This window comes from Mesoplodon densirostris, chromosome 7 (genome assembly GCF_025265405.1).
Source record: "Mesoplodon densirostris isolate mMesDen1 chromosome 7, mMesDen1 primary haplotype, whole genome shotgun sequence".
Classification (NCBI taxonomy): domain Eukaryota; kingdom Metazoa; phylum Chordata; class Mammalia; order Artiodactyla; family Ziphiidae; genus Mesoplodon; species Mesoplodon densirostris.
Window position 1 is genome coordinate 76,209,536 of NC_082667.1, and position 21,978 is coordinate 76,231,513.

At 38.3% G+C, this 21,978-nt stretch overlaps 1 protein-coding gene and 1 pseudogene across 3 annotated transcripts in view; both read left to right on the plus strand.

Moving 5' to 3' along the window:
• NELL1 (neural EGFL like 1) overlaps positions 1–21,978 on the plus strand; it is a 911,833-nt gene that overhangs the window by 607,306 nt on the left and 282,549 nt on the right. The window lies entirely within an intron of this gene.
• LOC132493219 (isocitrate dehydrogenase [NAD] subunit gamma, mitochondrial-like) lies at positions 6,510–7,672 on the plus strand (annotated as a pseudogene).

Here is a 21,978-nt window from a genome sequence, read left to right on the forward strand (position 1 = left end):
AGCCTAGTCTTGTTTATCTCCTAAATATCTCTGAAAGTACTTCTCTCCTTCCTCACTGCCTTCATCTTAGTACAACTGCTCACCATTTCCTGTTGGAACCATTTCATAGCCCAGTGGTTCTCAAATTTCAGCATGCATCAGAAGCATTAAAACACAGAGGGCTTCCCTGGTGGCACAATAGTTGAGAGTCCACCTGCTGATGCAGGGGACATGGGTTTGTGCCCCAGTCCGGGAAGATCCCACATGCCGCGGAGAGGCTGGGCCCGTGAGCCATGGCCGCTGAGCCTGCGCATCTGGAGCCTGTGCTCCTCAACGGGAGAGGCCACAGTAGTGAGAGGCCTGCATACTGCAAAAACAAACAAACAAACAAAAAAAACCCCCACAGATTGTTGGGTTCCCAACTGCAGATTTCCAGGTTCAGTATGTCTAGGGATAGTTACAAGAGATTACGTTTCTTAGCAGTTCAGGGTGGTCCTGATTCTGCTGGTTTGGGGATCACTTTTTGAGAACCACAGTGATTGCCTGTTAATTGGCCTCCTTGCCACCAGGATAGTCACCTTATTATTTATTCTGCAAATTGCTTCCCAGAGGATCATTTTTAAAATGCAACTTGTATTATATCTCTCCCTTACTTAAACCCACTTACTGTCTCAGTGTCACACTTAGAATAGAGTTAGTTTAACTCTTACCACTCAAATATGTGAAACCATGGTGCTCTTATTGTTCTTATACCTGCATGTTATAATATACATATCATAATTTTGTCCCATTGAGGCTAAGAACTTTTTCTAATGTCTGGGGATGTTTATAGGTCAATCTGGCTATTAAAATTTCAATCACTATCCAGTTTATACTCCCAGTCTCAGGGCTTCCTTCCTTCTTTATCCATACCTTTAAAAGATTTATGTCCTTTCCAGGGTTAGGAAGAAGATTGGGGTGTATGTAAGGGTGGCCCATTGGTTGAAACAAAATTGTGTAGTTGGGTCTGGTTATTTTTCTGCCAGCATTCTCTCCTGGTATTATCATCTGCTCTAGCCTCAGGCACTGGTGGTGGACAGCTGTTATCCATATTACATGCCATATTAAGTGACAAGCAGGTACCCAGCTGGCTCCTACTCTATAGCCATTTTATATCAATTTTTAGAAAGAAGCAGTACTGCTTCTTTCCTTTATTCCCAGCAGCCTCTAAGTACACCACATGCTGGCCCCGACTTGCCCAGACCTTGTGAGGATGTAAATACAGGCCCTTGATACTCAAAGTGTGATAAGAGGCCAGTAGAATCTGTATGACTAGGGAGCAACTTGAAGATGAAGACTCTGCTCCCCTCCCTCACTAGAACTACTGAATTAGTGCCTGCATTTAAATGAGATCCTAGGGTGACCAAGTATGAGAAACTGGCCTAGGCCTCTAGGACCCCTAGAAATATTCACCTCACCTGTTGCCATTCTCTGTTCCTTCACAATATATGAATTTGTAGAATCTGTGTTAGCCAGTTTCTTCATCTGTAAAATGGGAACTATAATGCCTATGTTGGTGGATTATGATGATGTATATAAAATATTCAGCACAGTACCTTAGATGTGGCAAGTGTTACATAGTGGTAGCCACTATTAAGCCTGTGTCTTTATCTTCTTGAATTTTGACAGCCTTTGGAAGTCTTCGTAAATAAGTCACCAACCTCCCCCAAACAACTGCTAACCTACATCAGGGGTGTTGGTGCCCGAAAGTTAAGTGAGAATGGGGTTGTGGCTGGTTTAAAATTAAAGATATGCTTAATTTTCAGTTAAAGTGCATAACTGGTATAGCTTTGGGAATCTAAGAGTTTGCCTGCCTTCCAGGGTTGAGTGGTTGGTTTCTAGAAATATCAGATGTTAATGCTTGTAGCTCTGATCTGGGAGAATATATTAAAAGACACTCCATATCATAGTGAGAAGGGAAACACAAATCAAAAACATAGTGAGATACTACCACCAAAACCTATTTGAATGGCTAAAATAGAAGTACAGTAATACCAAGTATTGATGAAGATGTGAAGCTGTAATTCTCTTACATTGGGAGGGATATAAATGGTATAACCAGTTTGGAAAAGTATTTAGCAGTTTCTTAAAAAGTTAACAACAATAAAAGGAACAAACTCCAGCAGGCAGAAAATCAGTAAAGACATAGTTGAATTCAACAATGTCATCGTAAACTGGGTATAATTGACATTTGTAGATTCCTTTACCCAACAACAGCAGAATACACAGTCTTCTCAAGTTCACATAGAACACTTACCAAGACAGACCACATTCTGGGCCATAGAACACACCTTAACAAATCCAAAAAATAATTGAAATATACAATGTCTGCACTCAGACCACAATGGAATTAAATTAGAAACCAGTAATAGAAAGATAGCTGAAAAAATCCCCAATTAAATGTGGAGATTAAACAACACATTTCTAAATAACTGTGGGTCAAAGAAGAAATCGCAAAAGAAAATTTAAAAATATTTTGAACAAAATGAAAATGAAAACACAACAAAATTCATGGGATGTGGTGAAAACAGTGCTTAGGGGGAGATACATAGTAATAAATGCATATAGTGGAAAGGAAGAAAGATTTAAAATCAATAATCTAAGCTTTCACCTTTGGAAACTAGAAAAAGAAGAGCAAATTAAATCCAAAGTAAGCAGAGGAAAAGAAATATTAAGAATTTGAACAGAAATCAATGAAATTGAAAAGAAAAAAATCAATAGAGAAAAATCAATGAAACCAAAAGCTGATTCTCTGAAAACTTCAATAAAATTGATAAGTCTCTAGTCAAACTAACAAAAAAAAAAAAGGACATAAGTTACTACTATCTGAAAAGAGGGACATCACTATAGATCCTATGGGCATTAAAAAGATAATAAAAGAATACTATGAACAACTTTTCACTCACAAATTTGATAACCTAGGTGAAATGGACTAATCCTTGCCAAAATTCACACAAGAAGAAACAATCTGAAGAGGCCTATATGTATTTTTAAAATTGACTCAACAATTAATAACCTTCCCAAATGGAAATCCCCAGGCCCAGTTGTGTTCAATGGTGAATTCTACCACACTCTTGAGGAAGAAATTATACCAGTTCCCTATAATATATTTCAGAAGACACAAGCAAAAGGAATACTTTATAACTTAGTCTATGAAACCAACATTACCCTGGTAACAAAACCAGACAAAGGCATTACAAGAAAAGAAAACTACAGACCAGTATCTCTCATGAACATAGGTACAAAACTTCTTAACAAAATATTAGCAAATTAAATCCAACAATGTAAAAAAAGACTTATACACCATAATCAAGTGACATTTATCCCAGTTATGCAGGGCTGTTTCAACATTCAAAAATCAATTAATGTAACCCATCACTTCAACAGGCTAAAAAAGAAAAATCACATGATCCTATCAATAGATGCAAAAAACATTTGACAAAATTCAACACCCATTCATTATACAAAGTTCTCAGTAAACTAGAAGTAGAGGAAAAACTGCATCAACTTGATAAAGAATACCTACAAATAATCTACAACTAACATCATACTTCATGATGAGAAACACAAAGCTTTTCCAGTAAGATCAGGTACAAGGCAAGGATGTCCCCTTTTATCACTCCTTTGCAGTATTACCCTGGAATTTCTAGCGAATACTATAGGACAAGAAAAGGAAATTAAAAGTATACAGATTGAAAAGGAAGAAATAAAACTGTCTTCATTTTCAGATGACAATATCATCAATGTAGAAACCCTGAAAGAATCAACAGAAAAACCTCCTGGAACTAATAAGTGATTACAGCAAGATTGCAGGTTACTAGGTTAATATACAAAAGTCAATTGCTTTCTTACACACCAGTTTTCAATTAAAAACACAGTATCATTTACATTAACATTTCCAAAATGAAATACTTAGGTATAAACGTTAACAACATATATATAAGATCTATATGAGGAAAACTATGAAACTGATGAATGAAATTAAAGAAGTACTAAATAAATTGAGAGACATTCCATACTGATGGGCGGGAAAACTTAATATTGTTATGTTTCCAAGATATCAACTCTTTTCAAGATTTGATGCAAACGTAATCAAAATACCAGAAAGTTATTTTGTAGATATTGATAAACTGATTCCAAAGCTTGTATGTAGAAGCCAAAGACCCAGAATAGCCAAGACAACATTGAAGGAGAAGAACAAAGCTGGAGGACTGACAGTTTTTGACTTCAAGACTTACTGTGAAGCTACACTAATCAAGACACTGTGGTATTGGCAAAAGAACAGATGAATAAACCAATGGAAGATAATAGCCCAGAAACAGACCCATATAAATAGTTAATTGATATTTGGCAAAGGAGCAGATGCAACACAATGGAATAAAGAGAGTCTTTTCAACAAATGGTGTTGGAAAAACTGGACATCAACATATGCAAAAAAATTAATCTAGGCACAGGCCTCAAACACTTCACCAAAATTAACTTAAAATGGACCATAGACTTCTATGTACGATGAAACACTACAAAACTTCTAGGAGAAAATCTGCTATAGATGACCTTGGGTATGGTGATGACTTTTTAGATGCAACACCAAAGACTGGATCGATGAAAGAAATAATAAACTAGACTTCACTAAAATTAAAAACTTCTGCTCTGCAAAAAGACTTTATCAAGAGAATGAGAAGACAAGCCACAGATTGAGAGAAATTATTTTTAAAAGGCACATCTGATAAAGAACTGTTATCTAAAGTACAAAGAACCCTTAAAACTCAACAGTAAGAAAACAAATAACTTGATTTTAAAAATTGGCAAAAACCTTAACAGATATTTCATCAAAGAAGATATACAGATGGCAAATAAGCATATGAAAAGATGTTACACATCATATGTCATCAGAGAAATGAAAATTAAAACAATGAGATACCGCTACAAATGTATTAGAATGGCCAAAATCTGGAACACTGACAACACCAATGCTGGCAAGGATATGGAACAGCAGGAATTCACATTCATTGCTGGTGGGAATGCAAAATGGTACAGCCACTTTGGAAGACAGTTTAGCAGTTTCTGACAAAACTGATCATACTTTTACCATACGATTCAGCAACTCTGCTCCTTGCTATTCACCCACATGAGCTGAAAACTTATGTCCACACAAAATTCACACATGGATGTCTATAGTAGCTTTGTTCATCATTCACAAAACTTGGGAAAAACCAAGATGTGCTTCAGTAGGTGAATAGATAAACTGTGGTACATCTAGACAATGGAATTTTATTCAATGCAAAAAAGAAATGCATTACAGAGCCATGAAAAACCATGGAGGAAACTCTAATGCATATTACTAAGTCAAAGAAGCCAATCTGAAAAGGCTACAGAGTGTGTGATTCCAATTATACAACATTCTGGGAAATGCACAACTCTGGAGACTCTAAAGAGATAGGTGGTTACCAGTGGTTGCAGAGAGGGAGGGATGAAGAGACAAAGCAGAGAGGATTTTTAGGGCTATGAAATACTCTATATGAATCTACTAGATAATTATATGTCATACATTTCTCTAAACTCAGAATTTGCAACATGAAGAGTGAACCCTAATTTAAACAATGGATTTTAGGTGATAATGAGGTGTCACTGTAGTTTCATCAGTTGTAACAAATGTACCAGTCTGTGTAGGATCTTGATAGCTGGGGAGACTGTGCCTTTGTAGAGGCAAGGAAATCTTTTTTTTTGGCATTACTTTCAAGTTTAATTATTAAATAACTGAGAAAAATTGGTAGAAGTTGATGGACTATAAAGCAAATGTAATAAAGATAAATAATATCAATAGAAAGTTTTCTGTAATCAAGAATTTAGTTCTTGATTTCAGATCCCATCAATAGCTTTAATTAATTAAAACAACTGTAATTGAAGTTATAAATAGGCCCTTGGATTGTTTCCTAATGTAATTAATGGAGAATAATAAATTGTTTGAACTTATTAGAAAAAGATTTAAATTTCCGACAGACCTGACATGAAGTGCTAATCCCAGTGAAGGAAACATATTACTTGGGAGAAGGTATTAACAATGGTGTGCTGGTACTTGTTTAATAGCTAGCTTTCTGGGAAAAAAAATAAACAGAAGGGCTGATTTGTAGTTTTGAGACAAGGAAATCTTTGTATGGGAAATCTCTATACCTGCCATTCAAATTTTCTGTGAACCTAAAAGTGTTATAAAATATGAAGTCTATTTTTAAGTATATCATATGGGTACATTGAATGTGCTTAATGAATTGTCCAATTCCAAAGTGTATTTTCTATTCTATAACACATCTCCTTGTGACTAGTACTCTGTCTCTCACTGCAGTAGAATGTCTGTCCAAAATAGAGTACAAGGAAGGAGAGACAACTGTGACCGAGGCAAGAATTTTGGATCTAGAATTCCACCAAAAGAAGCCAGTTCAAGCCAAGAGGAAAAGCACGTATTTTTACATAAATTAAATCTCCACTTATGGATCATGGCACTGAAGATGCTGACAGCTGCCAGGTGCTCTGTGAAGGCCATGTTCCCACCAACTATTCTAGGCCACTCTTGGGAGATTTTCCTTGGCCATGAGACCTCACTGAGGAGCTTCTCTTTTAAACACAACATTCCTCCAGCAGCTAAGTATGGTGGGTGGCACACTGTGACTGTGATTCCTGGGGATGGCATTGGACCTGAACTTATGCTGCACATCAAGAATGTGTTCAGACGTGTGTGTGCCCGTGGACTTTGAGGAGGTGTAGGTTACCTCCACTTCTAGTGAAGAGGAAGAAGTTCACAGTGCTATGATGGCCGTCCATCAAAACCACGTGGCCTTGATGGGCAACTCTGAAACTGACTACAACCTACCATCATCTCACAAATCACAAAAGTGTGTTTCTCAGTACTCTAGATCTCTATGCCAGCATCGTTCGTTTTAAGAGTCTACTGGGTGTGGAAACTAGGCACAAGACATAGATATCTTAGTTGTTCGGGAAAGCACAGAAGGTGAATACAGCAACCTGGAGCATGCGAGTGTGAAAGGAGTGATAGAGAGCCTTAAAGATCATTCCTAAGGCCAAGCCTTTGCATGTTGCTGAATATGCTTTCTAGCTGGCCCAGCAGATGGGGTGTGAAAAAGTGACGGCTGTGCACAAGGCCAACATCATGAAACTGGGAGATGGTCTCTTCCTCCAGTGCTGTCGGGAGGTGGCATCCTGCTATCCTCAGCTCATTTTTGAGGGCATGATTATGGATAATGCCACCATGCAGCTGGTATCCTGGCCCCAGCAGTTTGATGTCATGGTGATGCCCAGTCTTTATGGCAACATTGTCAATAACGTCTGCACAGAGTTGGTTGGGGGAGCAGGCCTTGTGCCTAGTGCCAACTATGGCCACATATATGCGGTGTTTGAAATGGCCTGAAGGCAATCAGGCAAGACTATAACCAGTAAAACTGTGGCCAACCCTACTGCCATGCTGCTGGGAAGTTGTATCATTCTGGATTACCTCAAGTTCCATTCCTATGCCACCTCCATTCGTATTGCAGCCTTGGCATCCATGGAAAACAAAGACATCCAAACTCCAGACATTGGAGGCCAGGATACCACATCGGATGTCATTCAAAATACCTTAGATGACATCAGTGTCGCCAATTAAACAGTCAGTGCCTTAGAGGCTGAGCTAGCCTTCAAATTCCTTCCTGTCCCACACTTTACATTACTCTACCCAGTCAGGAAGCCCAGCCAGCTTGGCTAATGTGGACTCTAGAGTAAACTAGCTCCTGTTCCAACTTAGAAGAGGTAGGGGGAGGGAATCAAGTCTGATTTTTTTTCTATTAAATTTGAATGCCATAAATGCCATGAACATTGCTGGTTTAAATTTGCCATACCTATTTTGTTGTCTCTATATTGAGGAATTCTTCTCTATTTTAATCCACAATTCACACTTTTCTGTGAGATGATACAGTGAATAAATCAAAGTTGTTCGTAGAGTCCTGGGTCTTTTCCAGAACTTGGCACACTGATTTTCTCTTATCTGGGTCATTAAAATTCTTCAAACCAGCCTGCAAAGGAGTCTGGCTTCTCTCTAGAGGTTGTTAATGAGTTAATTGGTGCAATAAAATTTGCCTACAAAATATACATTGTCATTTTAATAATAAATAAGGTACCATAAAGCTGAGCTAGTTCAGAATGCTTCCACTCCCTCCTAGGTATCCTATTTTTTCCCCTGGTCTTGTTTATGTGAGGAAGGAATTTTTACCGGTGTAATTTTTCAAACATGGGCATCTCTGAGTACCGCAGCACTCCTGCAAAGGGGGTTCTTGAATTCCTTCCTTGAGCCTCTAAGCTCAAGAGTCTAGACATTATATACCCAGTTAACAGGCGCTGGGCACATGACTCTTTGCTATACAACTAGAACCATGGACTGTAAACTCCATGCTCACTGCTTTACAATCTTCCATGGTTTACTTTCTTTTAATCTCTCTTTCAAAGAGAGAGTGTACATAAGAAAATGAAAAACACTAAGCTCGTTTGAATGTTTACTGTCATTTTATTATAATATATTTTATTTACAGTAATTCTGTCATAGGTGGGAGAAACACAAACAAAAATGATAATTTTATTAGTGCTGGGAAATATTTATTACTCAAGTAGGAAATAAAAGCAATGACTATAAAAATTTACAGCAGTTTTATCGGCAGGAATAGCTTGCAGATAGAAGGGAGATTGAGAAAAACAGTAAATCCTTAATAATATTTTGGAAACCTCTGTGTCTCAGCTATAACCCTTGGATCCTACCATGGTTCTTGGGCCATAAGTTAAAGACATTGGACTGAGACCTGAAAAAGTCCTTATGGTTTCCAAAAGGCTCTGTCTTATATTACCTTAATCTCACCTATCCTCGTTATGTATAATGTCAGGGCTCAGGGTTTGGAAAACCAAGCTCTAGTTTGAGGGGATTTAATTTGAGGAGGAAATGACTACCTTCAACCCTATCTAGAAGTCTTTCTTGAAGAACAAGGCAAGCAGGGAGAAGTCAATTATAAAATAATGATGGTATTCCTTTTATTGGACACTAAACATGTCATTGGCCATGGCTGCCACTGACCTGTATGGTGCTTTCCTCTGGGCAGATATAGACCTGGAACCAGAGGCATGGCTTGATGAGTGGAGAAGGGATGGATTTTTGGCTTGAAGTCCCCCTACCTCCAATGCTACATGAACCCGTACTACCTTAACCCACTCTCCCCACTCTGTACCCCTTTCTCTCATGGCTAGGGAAATTTACTCATCGCACAGCCAGCCCAACTTCAGACAGTAGCCCAACTATTGGCTTTTATCTGACAATGGGAATTTATGCTGATAGGTACATTTGAGCTGAAGTTTCCCCTCTTTGTTAAAGATGACTGTTTCCAAAATCTTCCCATAGTTTTTGGACCAGACTGCTGTGATGGCACCTAACACACCACAGTGGAATTTTCCATTTATCAGTATTTGATATTCCCACTTAGCTATGAACATCTCTAGGGTAAATACCATGTATTCTTTTTCCTTGTCCTCTGTATCCCCTAACATAATGACTGGTACATACAAAATAAGTAATATGTTTATTGAATCAACCAAAAAATGAATGATATGGGTGATACTGCCTAACTTTTCTTATATGTAACATGAGATAATAACTGTACCTACCTCATAGTGTTGTTGGGAAAATAGAGCAAGAAGATACACATAAAGCTGGTAGCACTGTGCCTGTCCAATGGTTAGTGCTTGGTATAGTTTATAAATTATTATTTTCATTAGTATCCATTAGATACCATTCTAAAAGCTAGTTCTGAGGAGAACTGGGAAATGCTATCAATTCATTACTGTCTTTGGAATTTACTGGATAAGTTACTTTACCTATTATTCTATTATGGGTTTGTAACTGACTTTCAACTAGGGTAGCAAACCATATCTGCTTATTCATCAAGTCCCCTTATCTCTCTCCTTTTTATTTCTTGAATCCAGCCATCTCTCTTCTTTCTCACTTACCCCTCCTTTCTCATTAGCCTTTCTCATCTTTGGTGACTTCCCAATCTCTGTTCCTTCTCTACCTTGTGTCCTGCCTATAGTTTAGTCCACTTAAATCTATTTCTACAGTGCACTCAGCCTGAACTTTCTAAAAGCGAAATAGGATCATGTCACTTCCTTACCTAACAATTCTCATTGAACAGCTTTCTTTTGGCGTTGAAAGAAAGTCACCTGAACACAGCATGAAAGACCTTCCATATTCTGATCTCTGCTTCCTTCTCCAGGTTCACCATTTCTACCCCCTCTCCCCATCCCAATAACAATACAAAATGGCACAAGAGAGTGCAAGCAGAGCTCACTGTCAAAGAGCCATGTATTCTTTCTAGTTCAGGCCTTTGTATGTGGTCTTGCTTCTTCTCCCCTTCAGGAGATGATCTCCTTGTCATCTAGAGGACTAGATGTAATTGTCACCACCTTTGGGAAGCCTTCCTTGACTAGCTCTTTCCATTCCCTGCTGAGATTGAAGGGAGGAACTCCCAGTTCCCCCAGAGTCCTCTGTGTATCCTATTTAGTATTTTTCTCTCCAGTTGTCATTACATGCTTTCCTTCCCATCAACCTTATTATATAATGTGTTCCTTGGCAACAGGGGCAATTGAGTCATTGATCACCATAGCATCAGCACCTAGGACAGGGACAAGCTCTTAGCATATGCTCATTCTAAATATTAATGGAAGGAAATAGGAAGGAAGGTCAAAGGAAGGAAGAAAAGAATGGGCTGAATTCCCAGGTAGGAGTGGAGGATTGGAAGAACTAATCTACTGCAAAATTCTCCTGTTTGGCTCCAGTCTATGAACCTTTACAAGATTGCTTCTCTCTAGAGAGCACTAAAGCCCTCAAGGCCATAAAACGGGTAGTTGGCAGCCTGCCTTTGTTTCTTGAGAAGATTTCTGTATTATTGTTACATAATTTTTATCTTAGGTTTGTCAGTTTATTCTGCTTTGTTTAAAGCTAAATTCTGCTATCAATAAATATCAATACAAAGTTGGACAGCTAAACGGTATCACTCTGTAAATATCTTTCCTCACCACCATCTTCATAGATTTGGTTTTCTAGAAGGATGTTTTAACATTCTTACTTCAGCTTTCTGGTATTCAAAATCTTGTTAGGGGACATCTCTGAATTTTGGGGAAAACAATGAATCTGTTTAAAATGTCAACAGGGAAGATTCCCCTAAGAACCGGGAAAACCTGTGTTTTTCACCATGAATTTGTGCCTTTCTTCTACTAGATAATGTGAGGTATTTAATCAATTGAAAGTTTCCCTTATTGCCTTGGCTACTAGCAGGCACAGGAAAAAGCCTTCAGCAATTTTTTCCTCTCTGAAATTTTCTCTTGTCATTCTATTACTTGATTTTAATGTATTTTGCTCTATTAATTTCACCTTCTTATATTTTGTTTTACTGTAAGCCACTTAAATCACAATTAAGGAACACAAAAGGAGACCGGGTTGTTCACCTCTTCCTTCTTTTCCTTCATTCTAGTTCATTTTCAACATTGGCATCAGACAAATCTCCTTAAAGCAGTGTTTAGATTTCCATTACTCTGTTCCCTCAATTTGTAATGTATTCAAAACCCTCCATAATTTTAGCTCACACTGTCTTTCCACTCTTAAAAGTTCCAATTTTCCTAGATAATGTTCCAGGCAATATAGATACCTTCATTTACCTAAGTACAACCTTTTCTTTTCCTTCTATGTAATGTAATTCCTCTCATTAAGGAATTTCCCAGTTGAGTCTCTGCCTATTACAAGTCTACCCATTATTCAAGGTTCCAAAAGTACTTCCTTTACGAGAAGGTTTCTGATTACCCCCATCCAGATGTACTCCCCTTATCCTCTCTGAATACACAAAACCCTTTTATTGGACTTTTGAACTTGTTCATTTCACATTTTGTCTTGTATTAATTTTTTATCTACTTGACTTGAGCCTTAATAAATTATATGCTCCTTGAGGATAGGGATATTTTAGCCCATGTTCTGGATCTTGTATTACTCAACATAGTGCATTGTATGTAGTAGGTACTAATTAAATACCTACCAAATTGGATTGAAGATAATAATGATTTTAGCTAATAATTTTTTTGTTTCTTATGTGCCATGCATAATTCTTCATGCTTTGCATGAAGAATTTTATTTAATTCTCATATTAGATGAGAATTTTATTTAATTCTCAGATGATTATTATTGTATTCCCAATTTTATAGATGAGAAAACTGAGGCATGTAGATGTTAAAAAATTGGTCTAAGATCACACAATTAACAGGCGGTGAAGCCTGAGTTCTAGTTCTGGCACTGTGGCTCTAGAACCCAGGTGTTTAAATGGTCATGACGGTTTGTACATGGTGAATTTCTCATACTCTTATATGAAAGTCGATTAGGTTTCATCAATAGATCTCTGTTCATTATACTACAGCTATCTCCTAATGTAATCTATAGGAAAAGTTATTGCTAACATTTTTTGAACCCTTAATATTATGTTAGGTACTGTCTTAGATGATTTACATATATTAACTCATTTAATCCTCATATGAGTCAATTATATTGACAAAGAAACCGAAGCACAGAAAAGGTAACTGACTTGCTCAAGGTCAATCAGATTTTAAATAGTGGAGCCAGGATTAAAATCAAGCCAGTGGCACCAGTGTCTAACCACTATTACTAAACTGCTTCCCCACATTTTAGGTTGTGTAGATAGCCCAGGATGAGAAAGCAGAATATCTAGATAATCAGGAGAATAGTGCCAGAATCAAGCATCACATGTTGGATATGGTAAATCAAATAGTCGAACTGTTTCTTAGTAGTAATGGCAGATCAAAAAAGACAAAACATGGAAAAGAAATGATGTGTTGTTGAAATAAGAGAATAAAATAATGATAGGAAGTGGAAAAGAAATGCTGAATTTTGCAAAGAGGAGAATTTTGAATAAATTTATCCAGTTCTGGATCATTACAGAGGTTGCAAGAAACTGACAGTATTACTGGGGGCTCAGCTGAGAATATGTAAAATATCTGCGGGAAGCTGTTACAGAGCTAGAAATTTTTTGAAGGGGGACACTTGGTTCTTGGAGTTTGTCTGACAACTTGCATAACCTGGGGACTCAATGCAGTAAAGTCTTCTTCACATCGAAATGAATTTGCTTATGCTGACATGGGAAGCTACATATATTGCATTTATGATTGCTCTAAGAAATGCAAGGAAAAGAGAAAAGAGACACATTGAAAATGGAAAACAAAAATGACTCAACTTCACAAAGCAATTTAAAAATTGGAATATCTGGGCTTCCCTGGTGGTGCAGTGGTTGAGAGTCCGCCTACCGATGCAGGGGATACGAGTTCGTGCTCCGGACTGGGAAGATCCCACATGCCGCTGAGCAGCTGGGCCTGTGAGCCATGGCCGCTGAGCCTGCGCGTCCAGAGCCTGTGCTCCGCAAGGGGAGGGGCCACAGCAGTGAGAGGCCCGCGTACCGCAAAAAAAAAAAAAAAAAAAAAAATTGTAATATCTTGTTACCAATTTTGCAAATGCTTAAAAACCAACACAGTCTGAGTAAAAACAGTGTCTACTGAGAAAGACATTAGTCTGGGCTTTCATCTGCTTAAGCATCTGGTTTGCTAGAGCTAGTGCCAAATTTAGTTCATGCCAAATAGATGTAAATGAATGGTTGTTGCCACAAAGGAGAAAGATTACCTCAAGGGAGAAAGAAAATATTGTGTATGTTCAAGTACAAGGTATTTCCCCCTTTTTTATCCCTCAGAAAAAAAGAATTCCCTTAAATTCAAATCCTTAGAATGTTCTTCTATTAACAGGTGTTCTGTCAGTTCTTTGATTTTGAATGACAAAGTATTTGGAGTAGGAAAAAAAAGGACATTAGCTATGCCAGTTTGGGGCTTTTATAGAAATTATCTGTAGAATAAATTTTTAAAGGAGGCAAAAAAAATATCCCTCAACCAAAAGTGAGTCATTATTCCTGGGAGCATATTGTCATAATTGCAAGTATTGAGGGTCATTATATATGTACCTTTTAAAAATCACTTAATGACAAATTTCAGGTTTTGGTCACACTGTGGAGATCATATATATTTACCTACTAGACAAATGGGGAAATAAATCCTAATATTATACAACTGGATTCTTGTGACTTTGCTTGAGATTTCCAATGAAAGCGTCAAATACAGATTCAAAAAGTGCTTTATCTCAAACAACTTAGACAGATGGGATGATGATAGGTTTGGAAAACTTTAGAGAACTTGAAAAATGACTCTGGGTTGGGGAAGACCTTGAGGTCAAGATTCGTGGGAAGAGATTAAATGAAATTATTTCAATGTCATGGTAAAGGAAAAAGTAATAATTCTAAATTAATCTATTATTTAATATCACCTATTAAATAATGCATTCAAAACAACTATGTGTAATAACTGAATCCATAAATCAAATAGTATGCATAGATAGTTATCTAATTAATATGTCCCTCAGAGTTCTTCAACTTTGCCCAGAATACTTTTTCTTCCTGTTTTCTTTTTTAGATCTTATCACTGATAAAAAAGGAATCATTTTCCTTATATTTGGAGTTGCTTCCTATTTAGGCATTTACATTATCTCCTAAATGGAACATGGGAAATGAGAAAAATGAAAGAAAATAGATTTTGAAGTTATTGTGCAGAAATCTATAATAGCAAAGGAAGAAGTCGAGATTTCTGGGAATATTAGTAGTACTGTGGAAAAAATGCAAAGGAATTTCAAATGAAATAATATTTAACTATTTAAGGCTGTGGCTGGAGCCATACCTAGGGTACTTATCTAGGTTTGATTTTTCAGATTGATAAAAGATGTAATTTCTGTGAAAAAGCATGGTGTCACAAATCAACTATATGCCTAATACCAGAAAAAGATGTTGGAAAGCCTGGTTTATAAATAACGTGTTTACTCCACGGTAAGAAAAGTCTCTGGGATTGATCCTTTTCAAGGTATTCATATTGTGATGGAATTAGGTTATTTGGATGCCAATTTTATTCTTGCCAGCAGCAAGGTACTTGTTGCACAGTAACTTCATCCATCTGTTCTTTTACTTATTCACTTGTTCCTCAGTGTTGTTTGTCCTCCATTGAACACTTGCTTTGAGCTGGGTGCTGTGCAAACCACTGAGGGTGCAGCTTGCCTATCAATGTCCTTTCTCTTGAGGATCCCTCAGGGCTGAGGGAATCAACAATCATCCAGGAATTACAGTCATACCTTGTTTTATTGTTCATCACTTTATTGTGTTTTTAACAACTTGAAGTTTAGTGGCAACCCCACATCAAGCAAGTCTGTTGACACCATTTTTCCAACAGCATTTGTTCACTTTGTGTCTCTGTATCATTTTGGTAAAATTCTTGCAATATTTCAAACGTTTTTATTAGTATATTTGTTATGGTGATCTGTGATCAGTGATCTTTGATGTTATGATTGCAGAAAGATTACGACTTGCTGATGATCAGATGGTGGTCAGCATTTTTTAGCAATAATTTTTTTTAAATCAAGGAATGTACCTTGTGTTTTTAGACATAATGCTATGGTATACTTCATAAACTACAGTATGGTGTAAACATAAATTTTACATGCACTGAGAAACCAGAACATTTGTGTGACTCGCTTTATTGCAATTTTTGCTTTATTGTGGTGGTCTGGAACCGAACCTGCAGTATCTCTGAGGTACAAAATGGAGTGTGATAAGTATTGTAATAGAGGTATAAGCAAGGTGCCATGAGAGCACAGAAGAGGAGAAATCAGAAATTTTCCCAGAGTAAGTTGTGCCTCTATGGGGGAGAGAGGGAGAGAGGGAGAGAGGGAGAGAGGGAGGGAGGGGAGAGAGAGAGAGAGAGAGAGAGAGAGAGAGAGAGAGAGAGAGAGAGAGAGAGAGAGAGAGAAAGAAAGAAAGAAAGGAAGGAAGAAAGGAGAAGTAGGAGACAGAAGGGGAGGACCCTGACTGGGAGAGCTCTTAATACCATCACAAGCCACTTATCTGCCCATTACCTGATACTCACAGCTTTTACTCTTAACTCCCATCCTTTCTTATTTTGCATGTAATTACTGTTGAACTCATTTTACCTACAAAACCTTGCCCTAATGATGTTTATCTAAAAGGTAAGATTTTCAAGGTTTAAGGGGAGCATCTGATTTTTCTGTGAAGTGATTTTTTTGGAATGAACTCTTTACATTGATTAGTGAACCTGATAAGACGCTTCATCATAGTTGACTCTAATTCTTGTGATTAGGAAGATTTATTATTGTTCTTAAGCTCCTTCTCAGCCCAACGCTGCTCTTCAAAGGCTTTCTGTTTTTTTTCATGTTTTTCTCTGTCAGTATCTCTGTGAACACGGTTCATCATTTTGTTCTTTCCAGCACCCTTCTTGTTTCCTTCATCTCTCTCAAATGCCTCCTTGATAGTGAACTAGATCTCTAGAAATATGTCGTCTTTTCTTCCTTGGTGATCAGCTCCAGAGTGAGCTCCCTGCTCTGATACCATTTTGGTTTCTCACTCCTTCTGGAAATGGCCTTGCATTTCGTTTGGCATTGTATCTGTTGCCCTCCTCAGTCATCTTTCATCCTAATGGCAGTGGCATCATCTACTCCCCTATTGGCCCTGAGAAGCTGCCCATAGGCTAGGCTCTGCCTGGGATCTGTCGTAGTTGCACATACGTCTTCTCTGTCATGGTAGCAAAAGGCATGCCCATGGCTTGAACATTCACCACACTCCTCTGGTTCAGGTAAATAAACAAACCACCACAACAGCATTTCCAGTGAGAATAATCTTATCACTCTTCCACCCGATATTTTCATCTTCTTTTTCCAAGAAGCCACCTTTCTACAAAAAAGATTGTCAAACTCTTGATCTTCTCCAGTGAGCCTATTTCCTGTCTGTTTAGAGCACTCCAGAAATGGACAGCTGAGGGTATTAGCATTACTTGGCCATGGTGATTGTTTTCCTCCAGATTGACAGATGCTTTTTATAGAATCCAGCTGAATTTCATTGGAAAAGAGCTTAAAATGCACAGGAGGAGGAAAGTACTTCTCTCAGGATCCCTGCTGAGGTGATAACAGTCTATGCTAAGTCATCTATTTAAACAGAAATAAACATGCCTTGGGATTCCAGGAGCCTATTTTCAGCTTTATTAAGCTATTTTCGGGTTTATTAAGAAATCTGTGTTTAGTTTTTCCAAACATCTTCAGTGTTATTCATTTAGCTTTTCTCTGTGTGTGGATCAGTTAGAACCCTTGATGAGAACACAGACTTCGAATTCTGCTCTTTATGGAAACACAAGGCCTTCAGAGAAGAATAAAGAACCTGGAAGACTTCTGAGGGCCTAGGCAGAAACTTGTACTTAACTGGCTTTTCGTGGGGAAAAGTATTCCTGGTCAGATGTTGCCTGTGCCTGGGTCCTGGAAGATTTCACTGTTGGGTATTTTTTTCCTTTTAAAAGGTCCCTCGGATTTATACAGATTGGTCACCTGTAATAAGTCATACACTGCTCAAGGCCAGGGTCAGCTGTGTGTGTTGTGTGATAGTAAATATTGTAGGTTTTGTGGGCCATGTGGTCTCTGTTACAAGTATTCAATGCTGTCATCTTAAAGCAATGGGAGCCACAGACAATAAATGTGACTGTGTTCTAATAAGACTTTACTTATGGACACTGTAATTTAAACTTCACATTATTTCCACGTCATGTAATATGACCCTGATATCACAGGACTTTCATCTGCCAGAAGGGAAATTAGGCAGTGAGCCTGCAAACACAAATCATGAAAATTATGTCAAGTTCTAAGAGAGGAAGAAAGAAAACAAAACAAAACAAGGGTACTGTAACTGAGAGCAGCTGGTGGTTGAAGGACTGAGGATGTGGGTTGCTTGAGCTAATCAGGGAAGGCTTTTCTGAGGTGGCATCTGAGCTTATCTCTGAATGATGCCTGAGAGATGTGAACATCTGGTGCAAGTAGCAGGAACAGGGAAAGGAAAGCACTGAGTCAGGGAGAGCTCTGGGCATTTGAAGAAGCAAGATGACTGGTTTTGCTGGAGAGGACATTGCCTGGCCCTCCTCTTTCCCTTCTGCAATGAGAGAGGGATGTGGTGATGGTCAGCTAGGATTCTGGCTCAGATGAAGGGCTTTGGGATTCATTCAGGTACCAGTGCCAGACCATAGGTAGGTTTAAAGTTGGAGTGATGGGAATTGTTTTAAGAATTTGGACAGGTCACTTTGGCTCCTGGGTGGATGAGAGATTGTGGTGGGGGAATGAGAGTGGAGGCCAGGTTGTTGGGAAAAGTGGTTAAGAGGCTTGTCTGAAATAGAGTCTTTTCCATTTACTTTCCTAACACTTTTCTTAAGGTCTGGATCTGACAGAGGCTAAGGAGACAGTGACGAAAAGTGATAAAATATATAGCTCAGATTGAACTACCAAATGAGATTTGCATCAATAACACTACCAAGAAATTAAGTCCATATTATACTCTGTAATGGCCTATATGGATATGGAAAAAGAATCTAAAAAAGAATGGATATATGTGTACGTATAGCTGGTTCACTTTGCTGTATACCTGAAACTAACATAACATTATAAATCAACTATACTCCAACAAAAGTTAAAAGAAAATTTATTTTATTTTATTTTATTTATTTTGCGGTATGTGGGCCTCCCACCGCTGTGGCCTCTCCCATTGTGGAGCACAGGTTCCGGACGTGCAGGCTCAGCAGCCATGGCTCACGGGCCCAGCCGCTCCATGGTGTGTGGGATCTTCCCGGACCGGGGCATGAACCTGCGTCCCCCGCATTGGCAGGTGTACTCCCAACCACTGCGCCACCAGGAAAGCCCCAAAGAAAAATTTTTTTAAAAAGAAATTAAGTCCACATTATTTCTATTACCTCAGCAGTGCTCACAATGACAGCTAACTATCTTGGGGGTGCTTGCTAGGTGTGGCATTAATTCATTTCTTGTTCACAGAAATTCTGTGAGGTTGGTGTCTTTATTCACTCTATAGATGAAGAAACTAAATTGTAATAGTTTCTGCAATGAGCCAAGAGGTCTCAAAACTGGTAGGTGGCAGAGGGAGTCTAGGACCCCCGCTTGTCTGACTCTTAAGTATGTGATCTTTTCCTTTATGTTTCAGTTATCTGTTACTGCACATCAAACAACCTGGAGTGCTGTGGCTTAAAACAACAATGGTTTATTCTTTCTTGTGATCTTGGGGTTGGTTGGGCTCAGTGAGTGGTTCTTCTGCTCAGTGTGTTGTTAGCTGGGGTTATACGTGAGGCTACAATCAGATGGTGGCTCATCCAGGACATGAAACGTCCAAGATAATCTCATCCTCGTGGCTGGCAGTTGATGCTAGTTGGCTGAGGCATCTCACTTCTCCTCCATGTGACATCTCAGCCATCGTTAGGCTAGACAGGCTTTCTTACTGCATGATGGATGCGCTCCAAAAGGGAGCAATGCAGAAAGACAAGCCAGCCCCAGTGTGTAAATGCTTATCAAGCTCTGCTTCTGTGATACTCGTTGAGGTCATTACCTCAGAGCAAGTCATACCGCCAAGCCCAAAATTAAAGTGAAAAGAGAGGGACTTCCCTGGCAGTCCAGTAGTTAAGACTCCATGCTTCCAATGCAGGGGACACGGGTTCGATCCCTGGTCGGGGAACTAAGATCCCACATGCCGTATGGTATGACGCAGCCAAAAAATACAGTAGAATAGAATGGAATAGAATAGAGTACAATAGAATAGAATAGACAAAGCGAGAGAGAGGCATGGACATATATACACTACCAAACGTAAGGTGGATAGCTAGTGGGAAGCAGCCGCATAGCACAGGGAGATGAGCTCAGTGCTTTGGGACCACCTGGAGGGGTGGGATAGGGAGGGTGGGAGGGAGGGAGACGCAAGAGGGAAGGGATATGGGAACAGATGTATATGTATAGCTGATTCACTTTGTTATAAAGCAGAAACTAATACACCATTGTGAAGCAATTATACTCCAATAAAGTTGTAAAAAAAAAAGAAAAAAATTATATTGCAAAAAAATAGAATAGAATAGAATAGAATAGAATTGAAAGGAGATTCTACATGAGAGATGGGTTCATTAGGATCCACCAATAACAATGGCATTGTTATTCTAGCTTCTGCCTTTATACAGAAATATATGGAAACTATTTCCTCTTTTGTGATATATCAGGACTCTTCTCAGCAACTAAGGATAAGCCAAGGCACCAGATATGTATTGATCCATGTGTTGACCAGACATTTATTGTTCCATAATAGTTATTGTTCCTACTATGAGTGAAGCTAGGAACAGTGTGCTAGAAATTGTGAGCAAAGAAAAACTGGTTCTTTCCTCAAGGTGATTAGAGTCTAGAAGAAAACATGTATGATGCTATCAGATGAGTACCTAAAAAATACAGATGTGTGTTTGTGGATAGAAATACACCTTAAGATATATTTCAAATTGCTCTTATTGGAGGCCTGGATAAATTTCAGAAAGATGTTCTTCTTATAAAAATATACCTTTTTCCAGGTTGGTATGATTTTTTATATTGCGGAAGAAATTGAAGCATTTATTCTTCCAGAAAATTAGAGGGCATTGTGAAAAGTCAGTTTTTGTCAAAGATGAACTAATGTCCAAGTCCACTATTTTAAGAAGGAAAACTGCATCTGCTACCATGACCTTCAGCTTTGTTTGATCTCTGTAACCTTCTAGCAGTCAGCTTCCTATAAAAAACAACATAAAAAAAGCCACTGGAATGAAAGCTTCTAATTTACTCATCACATGTATGACAGATCTCTAAGCAGTATAAACTTTTACATACAGTAGATGCTCATTTAATGTTAATATCTAAGCTGGCATCTGCTGTTCATTGTTATGGTATAGGTGTTTGGTATTCTAATGAGATTTAAAAACAAACAAAAAGTTACAATAGCATTTAACATGTGCTTACAATATTTCAGGCACTGTCAAAATGTCTTCTGTGTATCATTTCCTCTTGCCTTTGTGCATGTCTGTGATGTAGGTACTGTAATTATCTTCATTTTCTAGGTAGAAAAGTCTTAGGGAAAAGAGTTAAGTAACTTGTCCAAGAGACAGGCCTTGAACCTTGGACCTTTTGATTCCCAAACCCATTCTTTTTACCCCATATGTAACACAGATGTAGCAAGAGCTTGTAATGGGGAAGAACATTGGAATGACCTTCAGGAGACTTGAGTTCTAGTCCTTTGGGCTGAACTAACTAGCCATGTGATCTCAGATAAATCAACTTCTTTTGCTTGAAAAATAAAATTTAACTCTCTTCTCTAAAGCACAGACATTTGCAGCCCATATTTTAATGCTAATTTAGAGCCTACATTTTCTCCACAGCTTACATTGTATCTTCTGCACTCCTAATCTCCCTTATCCTACTGTGTTTTTTCGTTTTGTTTTTTACTTAGCATTTTCACCTTCTAATATTCTATATTCTGTATCCTCTGCTTAATTATTCTCCATTGTTTATCATCTGTCTCTTCTATTCAGGGATGCAGACTCCAGTGAGGGCTGGGACCTTTGTCTGCTTTGCTTCAAGGTGTATCCCAAGTGCTTCCAAAAGTTCCCAGCACATAGGAGGCCCCCAATAAATTTATAGTCATTCCCGTTAAGGAATGTGGTGGTGGAAGATAGGAAGAGGCATTCCGGGATGAAGAATATGGTGTAAGAAAGGACAATAAAACATTGGATATCTTGGTCTTTTAAGACATTTCATTTATGTGAGGAAGCAATATGGGAAGAAGATGGACCCATGCATAAGAGGCACAGTGGAGAGGTCTTCAGTGCCACACAAGAGAGTCCAAATTTTATTTGTTAGGTAATAGAAAGCCACTTTGATCACCAAGATTTACTAAGCCACCA